Raw genomic sequence first — 16,237 nt, forward strand, 5'->3', positions numbered from 1 at the left:
TCCCTGCTTGACTGCCTGGTCTAATCTCTATAGTTTTCTTGGCAAGATTTTTGGATAGTGGTTTTTTTTTTTTAAATAGTGATTTGCCTCCTTCCTAGGGCTGAGAGAAAATGACTAGCCAAAATCTCCCAGCTGATCCCCAATGTCAGACTAGAACTCATAGTCTCCCAGTTTTTAGTATGGTGTCTTAACCACTATGCCAAACTGGATCTCTCTTCAATGCCTAAAAATTCACCTAGGGTTTCTATCTGTTCTTTGTACTATTTACTTGTTAAGGTGATTTTTATATAAACCTTACATTAAAAAATTCTCCAAAGCACCTGAAGGTAGGGCAAAAAGCAATGAGTGGAAACTAATCAAGAAGAGAAGCAACCTAGAATTAAGGAGAAATTTCCTGACAGTTAGAACAATTAACCAATGGAACAACTTGCCTCCAGAAGTTGTAAATTGTCCAACATTGGAAGTTTTTAAGAAGAGATTGGATACCCATTTGTCTGAAGTGGTGTAGGATTTCCGGCCTAAGCAGGGGATTGGACTAGAAGACCTCCAAGGTCCCTTCCAACTCTGTTATTCTATTCTATTCTAAAATGTTATTTTTTCGATTTACGTTAGTCCTCCTATGTAAAGCAGACAGGAAACATAACTAGATGAGCTAATTCTACTTTATTATTAGGCTCCATTAATAGAATCTTGCAGATATGAAGGTACAAGCTTCCCGCTGACATTTTTAATTGCCTGAACAATTGGGAGGGGTCTTTTCTAAGCTTCTTCCATTAACTATTAAGCTATTAGGGGCTCTTCCCTCCCTCTTATTTCTTTGTTTCCTAGGTAGCATTTCTTCCCCTTGCTCCTCATTCTCACATACCATTACTACTATGGCAATTGGGTTTTCTTGGAACTTAATCACGGCCGGACTATACAGCCTCAGGTTGAAGATGGCTAATTTTGGGTATTGCAAGCATCTTTCACATCATGTGCTGAATGCCTTTTGCACCTTCCAGCAACCACGTAAAAATGGCACTTCTTATTACACATGGCCTGAACCACCCGAGCGTCCAAATCTGCTTCTCCTTTTTTTGCTCCAGGAATTGTAGGCAGTTGCTGGTAGAATGTTTCATTTCAAAACCATTGCAAACATTCTCTGGCTTCGGAAGCACCGCATGAAAAGTCTGTTGTATTCCAGTTGTATTTCAAGAGACGGAGGAAGAATAGGGTACCCAGGAGCTGTGGATTCTACCCTGGGACTGTCAATCCTGTATGGTGAGTAAATGTTGACAGTTTACCTTGGCAAGGATGACAGCTGTCATTGAACTGAAATGCAGCCCAGTTTTTTGGCCAGAAGTCCCCCTAACAGCCGATAATTTTCATACAAAAACCAAAACAAAATCAAATATTAATGTTTTTTTTTTCTGAGACTTTGGGTTCTACAGGGAAACTATCAAAGAATAAACAAATACAGTTACAGAATCGGCATCTGAAGCCAAAAATTACCTACCTAATCTACCTACTTTACTACATCCATCCATCCATAAAATGTTGGTCTTGAAATTAGGGAACAAGAAGATAAACAATATTATTTGATATGGGATTTATTTTATCAATGGTTAGACAAGAAAGAATGGAAATGAAATATAAAATATGAAATGGATAAGATAATAAAACATATAAAGGGGTTTTTTTCCCCTTATGGAGGATAATTTACTGTTAAATAATTGGTAAATGAGAATAATAATGTAACAAACTGTTAAATAAGAAAATGTTGGATAGAGAATTAAGCACAAAAGATTTGTAACTGATCAATACACTTTCTGTAATTGCAATGGATGATAATTGTTTTATGTTTTAAGTTTTGTTTAAAAATAAAAAAGGCCGAACCCCCCCAAAAAATGTTGGTCTGGCTTTAAAGTATGAATTGTAGAGAAAATTTTAAATGTGCCCCTCCTATACATTTACCAGACATGTTTGGAAACTTTAGTCACTCATATTTTTTCTGACCTAGCCAGGGTTATAATGTAACTAGAATGAGGAGGGTGGTACATTGAACACTTCTCTGAGATCCATGGAGAAAAGGTAGGATTAAAATAACATGTCATGTTAAACATGCACACAAATGCAGAATTGCTTTAAACTTTAAGAGGAGACTCATTGGACATTTTCTCTGTGTGTCTCTGTCTGTCTCTTTCTCTGTCTCTCTCTCTCTCTGTCTCTCTCCCCTCCCTCATCCAGACCTGCAACATATCCCCAATTATGGCCGAGATTGCCTGCTTCCAACCAACCGCTTTTATAGAACTGGCTCATTATGTACAGTACATTGTGATGATTTGTGACTCATTACCTTGCAACATCCACCACCTGCTACATGTTGAAGCCAATTCAGGCTGAGAATCCAACAGCAAAATCCCAAACATGAGCCAATGAAGTGGGCAACTTACCAAATATATCAGTCACGCTTCCATTTAGCTTGGTGGGTCAAACGGGCATGAGCCAATGAAGACCATTAATTAATTAATTTTCATCGATAGTGCACCTTTATTATTTTCATAAATGACTCAAGTCAGCACACGCATGTCATTTCCTTGTTCACTACATGCTAACACTGTTTCTCTTTTAATTGCTAAGACATAACATTTGTCTAAAATCTGTTTGAATGATTCAGAGATGATTTGGAGAGCTAACTAGAAGAGCAGTGGTGAAATCCAATTTTTTTTTACTACTAGTTCTGTGAGCGTTACTTGGTGGGCATGGTGTGGCTTGGTGGGCGTGGCAGGGGAAGGATGCTGCAAAATCTCCATTCCTACCCCACTCCTGGGGGAAGGATATTAAAAATTCTCCATTCCCACCCCACTCTGGGGCCAGCCAGAGGTGGCATTTGCCCGTTCTCTGAACTACTCAAAATTTCCGCTACCAGTTCTCCAGAACCTGTCAGAACCTGCTGGATTTCACCCCTGTAGAAGAAGCCCATGTGGTTCAGATGTATACTGTTTGCAATGCATCCAAAGATGCAACTGAGTATTCAATAAGAGATTCTCAGTGATGTAGACCAGGGGTGAAATGCTTCTGGTTCGGACTGGATCATCCAATCTGGTAGCGATGGCGGTGGGTGGTTCAGAGAACCGGTAGCAAAAATCCCTGCACCTCCCCCACCATGCCCAGCTGAGCTGCAGGATCATCAGAGGCTTTTTTTTTTTTTTACTTTTAAAAGCATTTTTTCTACAACCTATTTCGATGAAAAAAATGCTTTTAAAGGGGGGGAAAAAGCCTCTGATGATCGCGCGGCTCAACTGGGATAGTCAGAGGCTTTTCAAAGCATTTTTTTCTGCGACCTCTTGGCCGAAGAGGTGGTAAAAAAAAATGCTTTGAAAAGTCTCTGACGATCTCAGCTGAGTTTCCTGATCGGCAGAGGCTTTTCAAAGCATTAGAAAAAATGTTTTGAAAAGTTAAAAAAAAAAAAAAAGGTGGCCACGCTCACCCAGTCACATTACCCCCTCACCCCCCACCAAGCCACGCTTACAGAACTGGTAGTAACAAATTTTACATTTCACCCCTGATATAGACATATTGTTCATTGGATTGATTGTCAATTATCAATAGGGTCCAAGTCAATCCTGGAAATGGACATGAAATTAAAAAAAAATTGCAGACCAATTCCTATAGAAATAAATTTCCCTATTCTTCCCCATTGTCAGAGCTTTGATTTTCAACTTCATATTTCCTTATTTTCTCCCAATGAATAATATGTAACACATATCTGAGCCACAGTTATGGAGAAATAATAGCCAGAGAGAAGGAAGGTAACTTTTCCCCCCTCTGATTAAATTTAATCCTAACACAGCGACAAATTTTAAAACATTGCCACTCATCGTCATCTAGTTTAGAGGGAGGGAAAATCTCTATCATATTGGACCAGTTCAGTGGTGGGTTTCAAATTTTTTTACTACCGGTTCTGTGGGCATGGCTTGGTGGGCATGGCTTGGTGGGCATGGCAGGGGAAGGATACTGTAAAATCTCCATTCCCTCCCCAATCCAGGGGAAGGTTACTGCAAAATCCCCATTTCCTCCTGATCAGCTGGGACTTGGGAGGCAGAGACTAGATGGGGGCGGGGCCAGTCAGAATTTTTACTGCCGGTTCTCCGAACTACTCAAAATTTCCGCTACCGGGTCTCCAGAAGTGGTCAGAACCTGCTGAAACCCACCTCTGGCCCAGCTGTATTATAAAATCTTTTCTCAAGGTCTGGTCTTGAATTAGAAGAAGAGAATTTTTTTGTGAATTAAGGAATGGATTATGTTTTTTTTTCTCTGAATTAAAACCCTCATGCATTTTGGTATGGCTGTTAAGTCTTTGGGATTTTAATGCTGTAATGTAAAAGTAGTGACTTCTTTGACCATGATACTGGAAAATTACAGAGAGGAGTTGTTTTATTTTTTAGTTTATCTCTATGAAATGAAATGAAATGATCAGCTGATCAGACCATGTTGGTTTAAAATGTTTACCCATTTAAATAAACAGGACACCTGTTAAATATATGAAGCAGAATGCCAGCCGCTTTGCAGTAGATGGCTTTGAGGCTGATGCAAATCGATTGAATTTAATCAGTGGAGCCTATGATGGCCATGATCTCATAGTGCCTGGAATAAGCTTCCCCAAAGCCGTAAGAGATGTTGATTTTCCTTTTCCAAAGAGACAGATTGGAGATGAACTCTTGAGTGGAGAATTTAACATCAGATTCAATTTAGAATAGGATAGAATAACAGAGTTGGAAGGGACCTTGGAGGTCTTCTAGTCCAACCCCCTGCTTAAACAGGAAACCTTACTTACTTACTAAACTACTTACTTACTAAATTACTTACTTATACTTCAGTCAAATGATTATTCAACATCTTCTTAAAAACTTCCAGTGTTGGAGCATTTACAACTTCTGGAGGCAGGTTGTTTCACTGATTAATTGTTCTAACTGTCAGGAAATTTCTCCTTAGTTCTAAATTGCTTCTGTCTTTGATTAGTTTCCACCCATTGCTTCTTGTCCTGCCCTCAGGTGCTTTGGAGAATAGCTTGACTCCCTCTTCTTTGTGGCAGCCCCTGAGATATTGGAACACTGCTATCATGTCTCCCCTAGTCCTTTTTTTCATCAAACTAGACATACCCAATTCCTGCAACCATTCTTCATATGTTTTAGCCTCCAGTCCCCTAACCATCTTTGTTGCTCTTGTCTGCACTCTTTCTAGAGTCTCCACTTCTTTTTTACATTGTGGCAACCAAAACTGAATGCAGTATTCCAAGTGTGGTTTCTACATTTTTATCAGTATCCAAGTCTAGTTTTTCTTCCACAGTGAAAACAAAGAATATACTAAACCAGGGGAGCATAAGAAACAATGTAAAATCAATTAGAAATGCAGGGAGGCGATGTGTATCTTTGAGTTGTTAAGTCATCCCAGTTCTTGGACAGCACATTCAGTCAGACTATGAAAAAAAATAGATACCTTGCAATGAATGAGACACACAATTATATTCTTTAAAGAAGAAAGAAAGAAAATCAAAAACAGCATAGAATCCAGAACCATTGTCATATCTTCACTGTCCTGCTTGCATAAACCATAAGAATGTTAAATTTTGGGGTGGAGGGGAGACTTTCTATGCTGGAGCAATCCCAAAGTAATACATCAATTGCTCTATTAATTACTTACAAAGCAAAAAATAATCAACCAAAAGATATTTTATTGATAATAATGGATGTAAGAAGAGTCCTCATTAAAAGATATGGCATAGGTTTTGAAGGCAGAAAGATCCAGAAGAGTTACAGCTAGCTGGAGCAATCTTACAACTCAATATAAGTCAATTGCTCTTGTTACTAATATGTAGCATTGTTGATTTTCCTCATAATTAAAACACAAATGTTGTTCTCATCTGTTGGTACTTCTACCATATTGTGCGGTCCATTGTAACTCACCTTTCAGAGGCAAAGCTCAAATGGATACAGCAGAGATTCTACTGAGGTGTAAGCTAAAGCAATAGGCTTAAAGATAACTTCTTGGAGATCTTTGCAAGGAGAACATTAATTCCATAGTCATTCAGAAAGGTAGTTGAGATGTTCCTCCTTGGAAACCGCTTCTGGACTTTGTGCTTGAGATGGGAAAAATGAAACTTTGGTTTTGGGTTTCACCAATTAGTTAAGTTTGTTGTTATAGAAATGGCTAGTATTTACTATTATTTACATTTACTATTATGTAAATGTAAAAAGTTGAAATTTGATGCTATTATCTTATTCTACTGTGCCAAAAGGATTTGGAAGTCAATGCCTTTTCTTTCTTTTTCCTCTTTTGTCTACAGCTTTCCCTTCCCTTCCTTTCTCCCTCCCCTATTTTCCTATTATTATTTTTTTGTATTTTGTAGTTTATAATATAAACTAATAAAAAGGGTAGTTTTTTCTAGTTAGCTATGACCTAGAAGCTACAGACACAGAAGTTTGAGTCATCTTGCAGTGAGAAATTTGAATGATGACATTCTGTGCCCTTTGAGCTTCGTGAAATTTTTTGAAGGAAGGTCATGAAATGAAGCATCCTTGCATGATAACTTAAAGGATGCAAAATCATGGGATAATACAGAAACATCAGTCTGTGACAGCACTGGCATCCTTCCAGCTGTCTGTAGGACATGAAAGAAGGGGAAAGCCTAAGGAGAAAGAATACTTAAGCAACCATCTGTGTCTGGAGACAATTTCTTTTTCAGATAATTGAAGGAGAGTTGATAGAGGTGCCGTTGACCACAGTCTGTGCACGTTTATAAAATTAACCCTACTAAAACTAACCAAAAATCTTTCTAATTCTTTAAAAAAAAGTTCCAGCAGTAACTGGTACCTGTCTGGTTGTTTTTTTAAAAAAAACAATAATATTGGAAACCTTCTTCCTATTTTTGTCTTCTGTTTACCTTCAGCTAGTATCAGTGGCTGATAAAACTTAGTTTCTGTGCCTTCAAGTCAGTGTTGACTTCTGGCAACCACCCGAACAATAGCAATAGCAATGGCACTTAGACTTATATACCGCTTCACATTGTTTTACAGCCCTCTCTAAGCAGTTTACAGAGTCAACATATTGCCCCAACAATCTGGGTCCTCATTTTAGTGACTTCAGAAGGATGGAAGGCTGAGCCAACTTTGAGCCGGTGAAAATCGAATTGCCAAACTGAGGGCAGCTGGCAGCCAGCAGAAATAGCCTGCAGTACTGCATTCCAACCACTGCGCCACCACAGAGCAAAGTCTCTGCACTTTTTTGGGCAAGATTTCAGAAGTGATTTCCCATTGCCTAGCTATTTTTCGCGGGCCAAAATCTCATGGTTATATACAGGAATTATTTCATATGTACACACAATACATGCACATATGTTTTATCCTGACAAACATCCTTCTGGGTAAAAGTTCAAAGTTCAAGTCTACATCTACATTTAAACCTAATGCTTTTCAAACTATATTAGTTATCTTTACTAGTCATACCAAAATACAACAGAATGTTGGGAAATAAAAGAGATAACCCCACAGACCCACTGTACAGCTTACATAGCTGCTTGCTCCCAGGTAGCACTGAAGATGATAACTTGAAGATGAGTTTTGAAAGTTAATGGGAGGGGTTATACTTTTTCATGCCTTTTTCATGCCACTGGGAAATTCCAGGATCTGGGTGTGCATCAGATGATTTTCAGTGCATGAATGCTTCATTGCCCTCCTACTGGTTATCACTCCAATTCCTATTAGGCAGTGGAGCAGAATGATTCCAATACTACCTTTATGGATCACCTGAGCAGAAGCTTCCAGACAAACAGCATTGTGAAGGCATTCTGTACAGCTAACCTGTCAGACAAAAGCTTAATTCTGTTGTCTGAGTGTAGAAATATTGGGGAAGGTGATGCACAGCCTGTCTGATGCAGGGTAATGCAACCTCACAAGAGTTGGGTTTTTGATTCCTGCTGAAATTATATGTCTCCTTCCGGAGAAACTGAGCTTTTTGGAAGCAAAGATCTGTTGATGCTTCCCACCACTTTTAGTATACATAGAATATCCCCTCTGTCAGGGTTCCAATGAATGCCCTAATTAAATTATGAGCCTCAAGCCAAGCTTCAAAAGAAATCCAGTTATTTATTAGGAGGTTCATATCGGCATGTTCCAAGTGAAGCCAACTCTGACCCCACGTAATTTACAGCCAAGACTTGACCCTGATTCCCCCATCCCTTCAGGGTGTGGCATCAGTCACATTCACCAACGGAGCAATTTCACAGGTTGTAGACATCACTGCCATCCAGCCACTGTGGGTAACCCTGGGAGACAGCCTTGAGAGAAATATGTCTGGAATGTGGTTTTGTTTTTGGCTGCCGTGCTGTTTCGCCATTTTCCCATACCCCTTTGCCTATAGCAACTCGAGAGCAGGCCAGGGATGCTTTGTGAGTTGACACCCTCAGCTTTAAGAAAAACTCTAAAACTAGGTTATTAGTAAAATCATTTCACATAAATGCTAATGCATTTGCTGTATGTGCAAATACAAAAACTGCTAAAAGGATCCAATATGATGCCATTGGGGAAAAGGGAAAACTGAAAACAAACATCAACCCTTGTCTTCACAAGGTCTGGGGGTTATTTAAAACCATAGCAATGGCTGCCCAGTTAAGACATATTCTGTGACATAAGGTCAAACCAATCAAGGATGATGCCCTTACAATTTTCTTATAGTATCCAGAAATGTATAAAAAATTAAAATGGCCCCTTTCAGGAATTAGAAAGCCTATTCTAATGAGGAGAATAAAAAAGAAACTGGTAGAAAATCTGTAAATGAGCATAAATAATAATACAAAAAAGAAGAATATGAGGAAAGGATAAGAGAAATACATAAAATGGAAAATCTTTCAATATATTTAAATCAAAAGACCATCCAGGAAGTGGTTGGGTCATTCATCAAGGGCTAAAAGGAATTGTAAGGCTCAGTCTAAGTGCTAATTTTCCCCAACCAAATATGGAAATTTGGATTGATGCACTATTTATTGCCTTCAGATGGATATTTATCCCCACTATCTTCTCCTCCTTTCTTCAACCAGAAGCAAGGCCAAGATATCTCTCCCCCGCCCCCTTTTTTTTATGCTAACTGAAAAACTCACAGGCAGTTTAAACCCAATAGCTGGTGGTCACTGATAGCCAGTTTAAAAAAGACTAGGCCTTCTTAGGAATGTTACAATTTCCTAAGGCAGAGGTGTCAAACTTGCATCATCACATTGTCATCACGTGACGTATCGCGACTTTTTCTCCCTTCGCTAAATGGGCATGGCCAATGCATGACGAATCCAGGCCACGGGCCGCGAGTTTAACACCCCTTTCCTAAGGTATCCTTTGGTTTCAAAATGTCTTTTCAAATTCACAGTTGCAAAGAAAAGATTGATGGTTATTAGACTTGAGGAAAAGATTTAAAGAGAAAGCGGGAGATAATTTAGTGGTTAAGGCTAGAAACTAAGAGACTGTGAACTCTAGTAACATTTTAGGAGCAAAAGTTGGTCTGGATAACTCTGGGCCAATTGCTCTCTCTCAGCCCAACCCACATCACAGAGTTGTTGTTGAAAACAGAGGAGGAAGGAATAGAGAACAGAAAATAGAGGAGGAAGGAATAATAGGTATGTTTGACACCTTGAGTTATTTATTTAAAGGCAAGATTAAAAATCTAAACAAGTATCCATGTAGGGCCATTTGATAATTTTAAAAGATTTTAGGTAAGTCTTGAGTAATATAAATAACATCAAACATCAATGCCATTTTCTTTCTCATTACTCATTGATTTCAGAATTTGGGGAGGGGGGGGTTGGCTCTAAAAGATGTCACTCTACATGAGTAGAGGCTGCAAAAGATGTCACTCTTCTTTCCTTTTTTTCCTTATGGCCAGAGGCTACAAGGATTGTGCCCTTGCTATTTAACCTCAAATGGAGGGAAGTTCTTTTGCTGAGTAATTTACCCTACTGGCACTCATAGGCTTGCCTTGGTAGAAGGAGAAAGGATTACCCTATGGATCAATTGTGTTTTTCTAAAGAATGGAAATCTTTAGAAATTTGCATTGTTAAAGCTCCTTGTTATAGGAACTGTAAGGATAATAACATTGAATGAAGTTTTTGCATCTGCACTTACCCAAACGAACTAGATCCCTGAGTCTATACCAGAGGTTGGCAACCTTAAACACCCAAAGAGCCACAAAGGTCCTAACCGGAAGCCCCCGTTCAATTCTGGGGCCGATCGGAAGTCCAGTTCTCCTACCATAGTCTCCTCCTAGCGCAGCGTCCTTTTTCCTCTGCTGACCGGAAATCCGGTTCCCCCACCATAGAGTCTCCTCCTAGCATGGCATCCTTTTTCCTCTACCTATCCTAACAAAAAGCCCTATCAATTGTGGAGCCGACCAGCAACAGGGAGCCGCAGCAGAGGGATGAAAGAGCCACATGCGGCTCCAGAGCCGCAGGTTGCTGATCCCTGGTCTATACTGACTTCCCAGGAAAGAAACTGGAACAAGTAAAGCAAATTGAGATAAGTAAAGTAGAAATTCTAGGACGTTTTGAGATACTCCACTGTAGCAAACCATTGGGTCCGACGTAACCCACTTTGAGAAACTAAATGTAGAATTGCTGACCACTTAGCAAAAATATGTCACTCAGTTCAGGCTCAGCGGCATAGAACTAGAAAATGTCCTGCTTTTTTGGTGACCCCAATTTTTCAAAGAAATCCAGGAAGATCCAGACCTTACAGATAGTTTAGCTCAAGGTCAGTTCCAAAGAAACCAATAGAAATCATAGTCAAAGAAAAAAATGAATAGGCACTTAAAGGATCAATCCGTGCTTAAAAGAAAATCAGCACAGATTTCCCAAAGATAAATTTTGCCTTACCAATTTTTCATAGGTATACTGATAGGGTATGTACAGTATCTAACCTGGACAATGATCTTGGGTCATAGTGGGTAGTTTAATTAAGGCAGTGCCTCGATCTGTGCTAGCTGTGAAAAAGATTTTTTTTAAAAAAAAAAAAAAAACCAGGATAGTCAAAGGGCTCAGACACGAGAAAAGTTTAAAAGTTTGAGATTATTTAGTTTGAGAAGCAGCATGCTTGAGAGGGAACATGATTAAAGCATATATGGACAGGCAGAAATCGTTGTTCTCTCTCTTTTGAAAGATTAAGCCAGGGACCATCAAGTGAAACCAAAATTCTGAACTGAAGGAGATTTACAGTATATGCATTCGTGCAGTTTGAGGAATTCGGTACTACAAAATGTGGTAATAATCACTCAATTAAATATGTTTAAAAGAGGTTTGGATACATTCGTGGAGTAGCTTGATATCTAGTTTAATGGAAAGAAAGATTAAGAGTGATATGATAGCAGTGTTCCAATATCTAAGGGACCACCACCAAGAAGAGGGGAGGGGGTGTCAACTTATTCTCCAATGTACCTGAAGGCAGGACAAGAATCAATGGCTGGAAATTAATCAAGGACACAATCAAACTAGAGCTAAGGAGAAATTTCCTGACTGTGAGAACAATTAATCAGTGGAATGGCTTGTTTTCAGAAGTTGTGGGTGCTCCATCACTGGAGGTTTTTAAGAAGAGATTGGACAACCATTTGTCTGAAATGGTATAGGGCCGTGATGGTGAACCTATGGCACATGTGCCACAGGTGGCACGTGGAGCCATCTCTGTGGGTACGCAAGCTATTGTCCTAGGCCAGCTCCACCACGCATGCACACGCACCGGCCAGCTGATTTTTGGCTAGCCCCGCTCACGCTGCCCATCCCCTCCCAGGAGCCTCCACGTGGCCCGTTTTGGATGCCAGATAAGTACAGGGCTCGTGCAGAGGCTCTGGGAGGGCGAAAAATGGGCCTCCTGGAAGTCTGGAAATGTGCCATTTCCAGCCTCCGGAAGACCTCCAGACGGCCAGGGGAGGCCATCTCTGCCCTCCCAGAGGCTTCAGGAAAGCATCCAGAACCTGGGGAGGGCGAAAAACAGGCCTACTGGTGGTTTCCAGCCTTTAGAGGTTTAAGGTAGGCATGCTAAGCCCAAAACAGGGTGCGGGGGGGCGCGCATGCAGGGGGGGTAGCATGGGAGTCACATGCACAGGGGGGTGGGGCAGTGCGGGGAGGTTGCTTGCGCATATGCAGGAGAGTGGAGTGTGTTTGGGGCATTACATTATGGGTGTGGGCACACGTGCACGCACTTTCACACACGCGCGCACACTTTTGGCATCTGAAAAAAAGGTTAGCCATTACTGGTATAGGGTTTCCTGCCTGAGCAGGGGGTTGGACTAGTAGACCTCCAAGGTACCTCCTAACTCTGTTATTCTGTTAGTCTGTTATTCAGAATATGTCTATCAAGAGCTACTGGTCTTGAAAACTCTGAAGTAATTTCAGATTGGGGGCAGCAAATACCAATTGCAGAGGAACAATAGCAGGAGACACAGTACTTATGTCTCCCTTCTTTGCATGCAATCAGTCCAGAAATATTTGTTAACTACTGTGAGCCTCAAAAGCTGAGCACATTGTAAGCCGCGGCATATAAATCAAATTAAAAAAAAAAGGGGGGGGGGGTTGGAATGAAAAAAAATCTTTGGCCTAATCGAATAGGATTATTACATTTTGCATATAGAGGCCCTAAGGCTGATTTCCAAATCAAGAAATACAAAAATAAAAGAATTCTATTTGCTCTGTCCATTCAAATAAAACAATTCTATTTAGTTTTCTGCTTGTTAGATAAATATGTATAACTAGAGTGAATTCATTGGCTGTTATCTTTCTGATTTCTTTTCCCAGTTCTTTGAATTTTGCAATGTTATTTTGAAGTTCCATATGCATTCAAACATACTGTATCTTAGGGTAAAATATACGGGCAGCTGTTCTATTATAAGACTTCTTTCTCAGTGAGAGAAATAAAGTAAAAATCAATTATCAAATTCAGAATAAATGAAATAAAGCAATTCTGGCAATACAGTAGAGATAATTATTTTTTTCAAGGCATGGCAACAGCTGCTTAAATCTTGGCATTCAACAAAGAAACAGACAATGGATGTTTGATAGGTCTAACTCTCACTTTAAGTAATCGCTTCGGCTCTGGCTTCCATCTACGTGGTATTATTGAACTATTAGTGCATTCCATTACATTTTCAGCCAATTTTCTGAAAATCAAACTCCCTATCATTAATACCTTGAGAGACATCTTTCCCTGTTGGGCCTTTATATAGCTGTCTGAATAAATGAATTTTGGTTTATCAACTACCCATATTGTATATCTACTGCATATTTTGATTGCCATGTTCTCAAATATACAGTTTCCTCAATATACTTTTTATTCCAATGTATCTTCCCAAAATAAATATTCAGACTGATTGTATGCAGTGTTGATTGCCCTATTTGGGTCAGCTAATATATAGAGATGGCTCTTAATAAGCTTTCACAATTACTTGCCCATCGCTGCTATGATAGATTCCTCTTGAATTCAGCTTGAGTTTTTTTTTTCCCCTAAGAAAAACGATAATAGATTTAATTCTGATAGCTACTAATGAAAAGCGGCAATGTAGTTTTATCACAACCATTTTGAATTGCCTGCAATATCATCCATGTGCCTACGCAAGTTTATAGATGTGGATAAAGAAGTCCAGAGGTATCAAAAAAAAAAAAAAGCTGTCATTAAAATATGGGAAAGCATTTATTTTTTTCCTGGAGTGGGTGAGTTTCCTCCTTCTCTACCGCAGTGGTGACATTCAAATTTTTTTACTACCGGTTCTGTGGGTGTGGCTTGGTGGGCGTGGTGTAGCTTGGTGGGCATGGCAGGGGAAGGATACTGCAAAATCCCCATTCCCTCCCCACTCCAGGGGAAGGATACTGCAAAATCCCCATTCCCTCCCCACTCTTGGGGAAAGGATATTGCAAAATCTCCATTTTTGTGTTTTTAAATTGGCTGTACACCGCCCTGAGTCCTTCGGGAGAAGGGCGGTATAGAAATAAAATTATTATTATTATTATTATTATTATTATTATTATTATTATTATTATTATTATTATTATTATTATTATTATTATTATTATTATTCCCACCCCACTCTGGGACCAGCCAGAGGTGGTATTTGCTGGTTCTCCAAACTACTCAAAATTTCCACTACGAGTTCTCCAGAACCTGTCAGAACCTGCTGGATTTATTTATTTATTTATTTATTTATTTATTTATTTATTTATTTATTTATTTATTTATTTATTTATTTTGTCGCATTTCTGTGCCGCCCAGCTCCCAAGGGACTCCCAAGGATTTCACTCTTGCTCTACTTCAGTGATGGCTAAACTTTTTGCCATCGTGTGCCAAAAGTGGGGGAAGTGCGGGGGGGTCACGTGTGCGCATGCCCACATCCATAATTCTATGCTGCCCACCCCTCTGCGCAAGTGCCTGCTCACCCCGCTTTTGGAACGCGATGGCACAGTGGGCCCAGTAGGCCTGTTTTTTGCTCTCCCCAGGCTCCACAGCCTTTCTAGGAGTCTGGGGAGGACAGAAACGGCCTTTCCCACCCTCTTGGAGGTCCTCCAGAGGCCAGAAACAGTCTGCTTCCTGACTTCCAGTGGGCCCAAAAGGCCCGAAAATCAGCTGGCCGGCGCGTGCATGCACGTCGGAGCTGAGCTTCCGTGCCCACCGATATGGCTCCGTGTGCCACCTGTGGCACGCGTGCCATAGGTTCGCCATCACGGCTCTACTTCCATAAGAAATATTTTAAAACAGGGGTTTTTTTTGTTGCAAGGGGTTGTCAGAAGTAACATTCCTCATGATAGAAATCCTCTCATCTTTCTGGCAGCCTCAAGAAGCGTGCGGCACATCATTTTCAGTAAGAAAAGTGTTTTTGGTTTTTTTTAAAGAGTAACTTAAAAATAATAAGGGTCAAATGACAGTGACCGAAATGGGGTCATTCTTGTTAACCTAGTTTTGCAATAGGGCCAGGGGTCTCAACTTGACTAAGCCACAGAAGCTTTTTCAATATCGCCCTGCTCTTTAGTGATTTAGAAAAGACTCTGAAGGGAAGAGAGAGGAAAAAAACCCAACACGTGAGATGGAATGAAATAGCAGCGAAAACAGAGCCACGTGCAGCCTGGAGTCTGGAACTGCTTCATATTTTTCCGCTTAGAAAGTTCTCCCACCCCCCACCCCCTTAGCACCCCTTGAGAATTGTACATGTAGGAGCTAAAATTAGGTCCTGGTAAAAGGCAGGAATCTGACAGCCCGATTTTCTTTCTCCACCTCATTTAAAATGGCTTCACTTTTCTGGCATTTCTCTTTTCATTTGGAAAGAATTTGCCATTGTGTTTGTCATATTTTCCCCACTGACTTTTCATTGTCCATTTAACCAAAAGGGAGAAAAGGGGAAGGAAAGAGAAGGGAGGGGGAGGGGAAGAGAAGGGGGAAGGAGGAAGAGGAAGGGGGAAGGGGGGAGGGGGAGGGGAGGGGAGGGAAGGGAAGGGAAGGGAAAGGGGAAGGGAAAGGGAAAAGGAAAGGGAAAGGGAAGAGAGGAGAGGAGAGGAGAGGAGAGGAGAGGAGAGGAGAGGAGAGGAGAGGAAAGGAAAGGAAAGGAAAGGAAAGGAAAGGAAAGGAAAGGAAAGGAAAGGAAAGGAAAGGAAAGGAAAGGAAAGGAAAGGAAAGGAAAGGAAAGGAAAGGAAAGGAAAGGAAAGGAAAGGATCTGAATTTGAAGAATTCAAAAAACACACCGATCAGTCAGCTCAATTGCATCCATCAAATAAAGGTACTTTTCAAAGCACGCAAAGCCAATTTGGAAGAAATTGCTGTTTGCAAATCATGCTTTCTCTGTGAATGATGCCTGGCCCTCTCTGACTTTCATTTATAATGCAATATGTTCTTTAGGCGGAAAGGATACATTCTTTTAGATTAAAAAAAAAACAGCTGGGAAGGGGACAACCTTTTCTCCCCACTATTTATAACCAGAGTTAATATTTTCAGCAACCCATCATTGGCAAGGCAAGTAAATTTATGCAAAACTTTTCATAAGAGAATGTGTAGATTACACACACACACACACACAAACCCTTCAATGGAAAATAGTTGTTTTTTAAATTGCTACTAGTTGCTCCTTAAAAAGTGCTGCATATCTGTTTGCTTTTAAAAACTGTGACCACCAATATGCAACTTTGGTTGTTTGAACCGTCACTGGAGGCATGATTATATATGGATGATTAAAATCTCACACTTCCATGAG

General features: G+C 40.2%; 1 protein-coding gene across 3 annotated transcripts in view; it reads left to right on the plus strand.

The window, feature by feature from the left end:
* The first annotated feature begins 1,121 nt into the window (after nucleotides 1-1,121).
* SPATA16 (spermatogenesis associated 16) overlaps nucleotides 1,122-16,237 on the plus strand; it is a 211,815-nt gene continuing 196,699 nt past the window's right edge. For 2 of the 3 annotated variants that reach the window (XM_034438964.2, XM_034438965.3), the window contains exon 1: nucleotides 1,128-1,260. The gene's annotated coding sequence lies outside the window, so the exon portion shown is untranslated. Of the gene's footprint in view, nucleotides 1,261-16,237 lie in introns of all 3 variants that reach the window. The other variant, XM_034438961.3, reaches the window with a different exon arrangement.

This window comes from Pantherophis guttatus, chromosome 6 (assembly GCF_059756535.1).
Source record: "Pantherophis guttatus breed Tessera chromosome 6, ASM5975653v1, whole genome shotgun sequence".
Classification (NCBI taxonomy): domain Eukaryota; kingdom Metazoa; phylum Chordata; class Lepidosauria; order Squamata; family Colubridae; genus Pantherophis; species Pantherophis guttatus.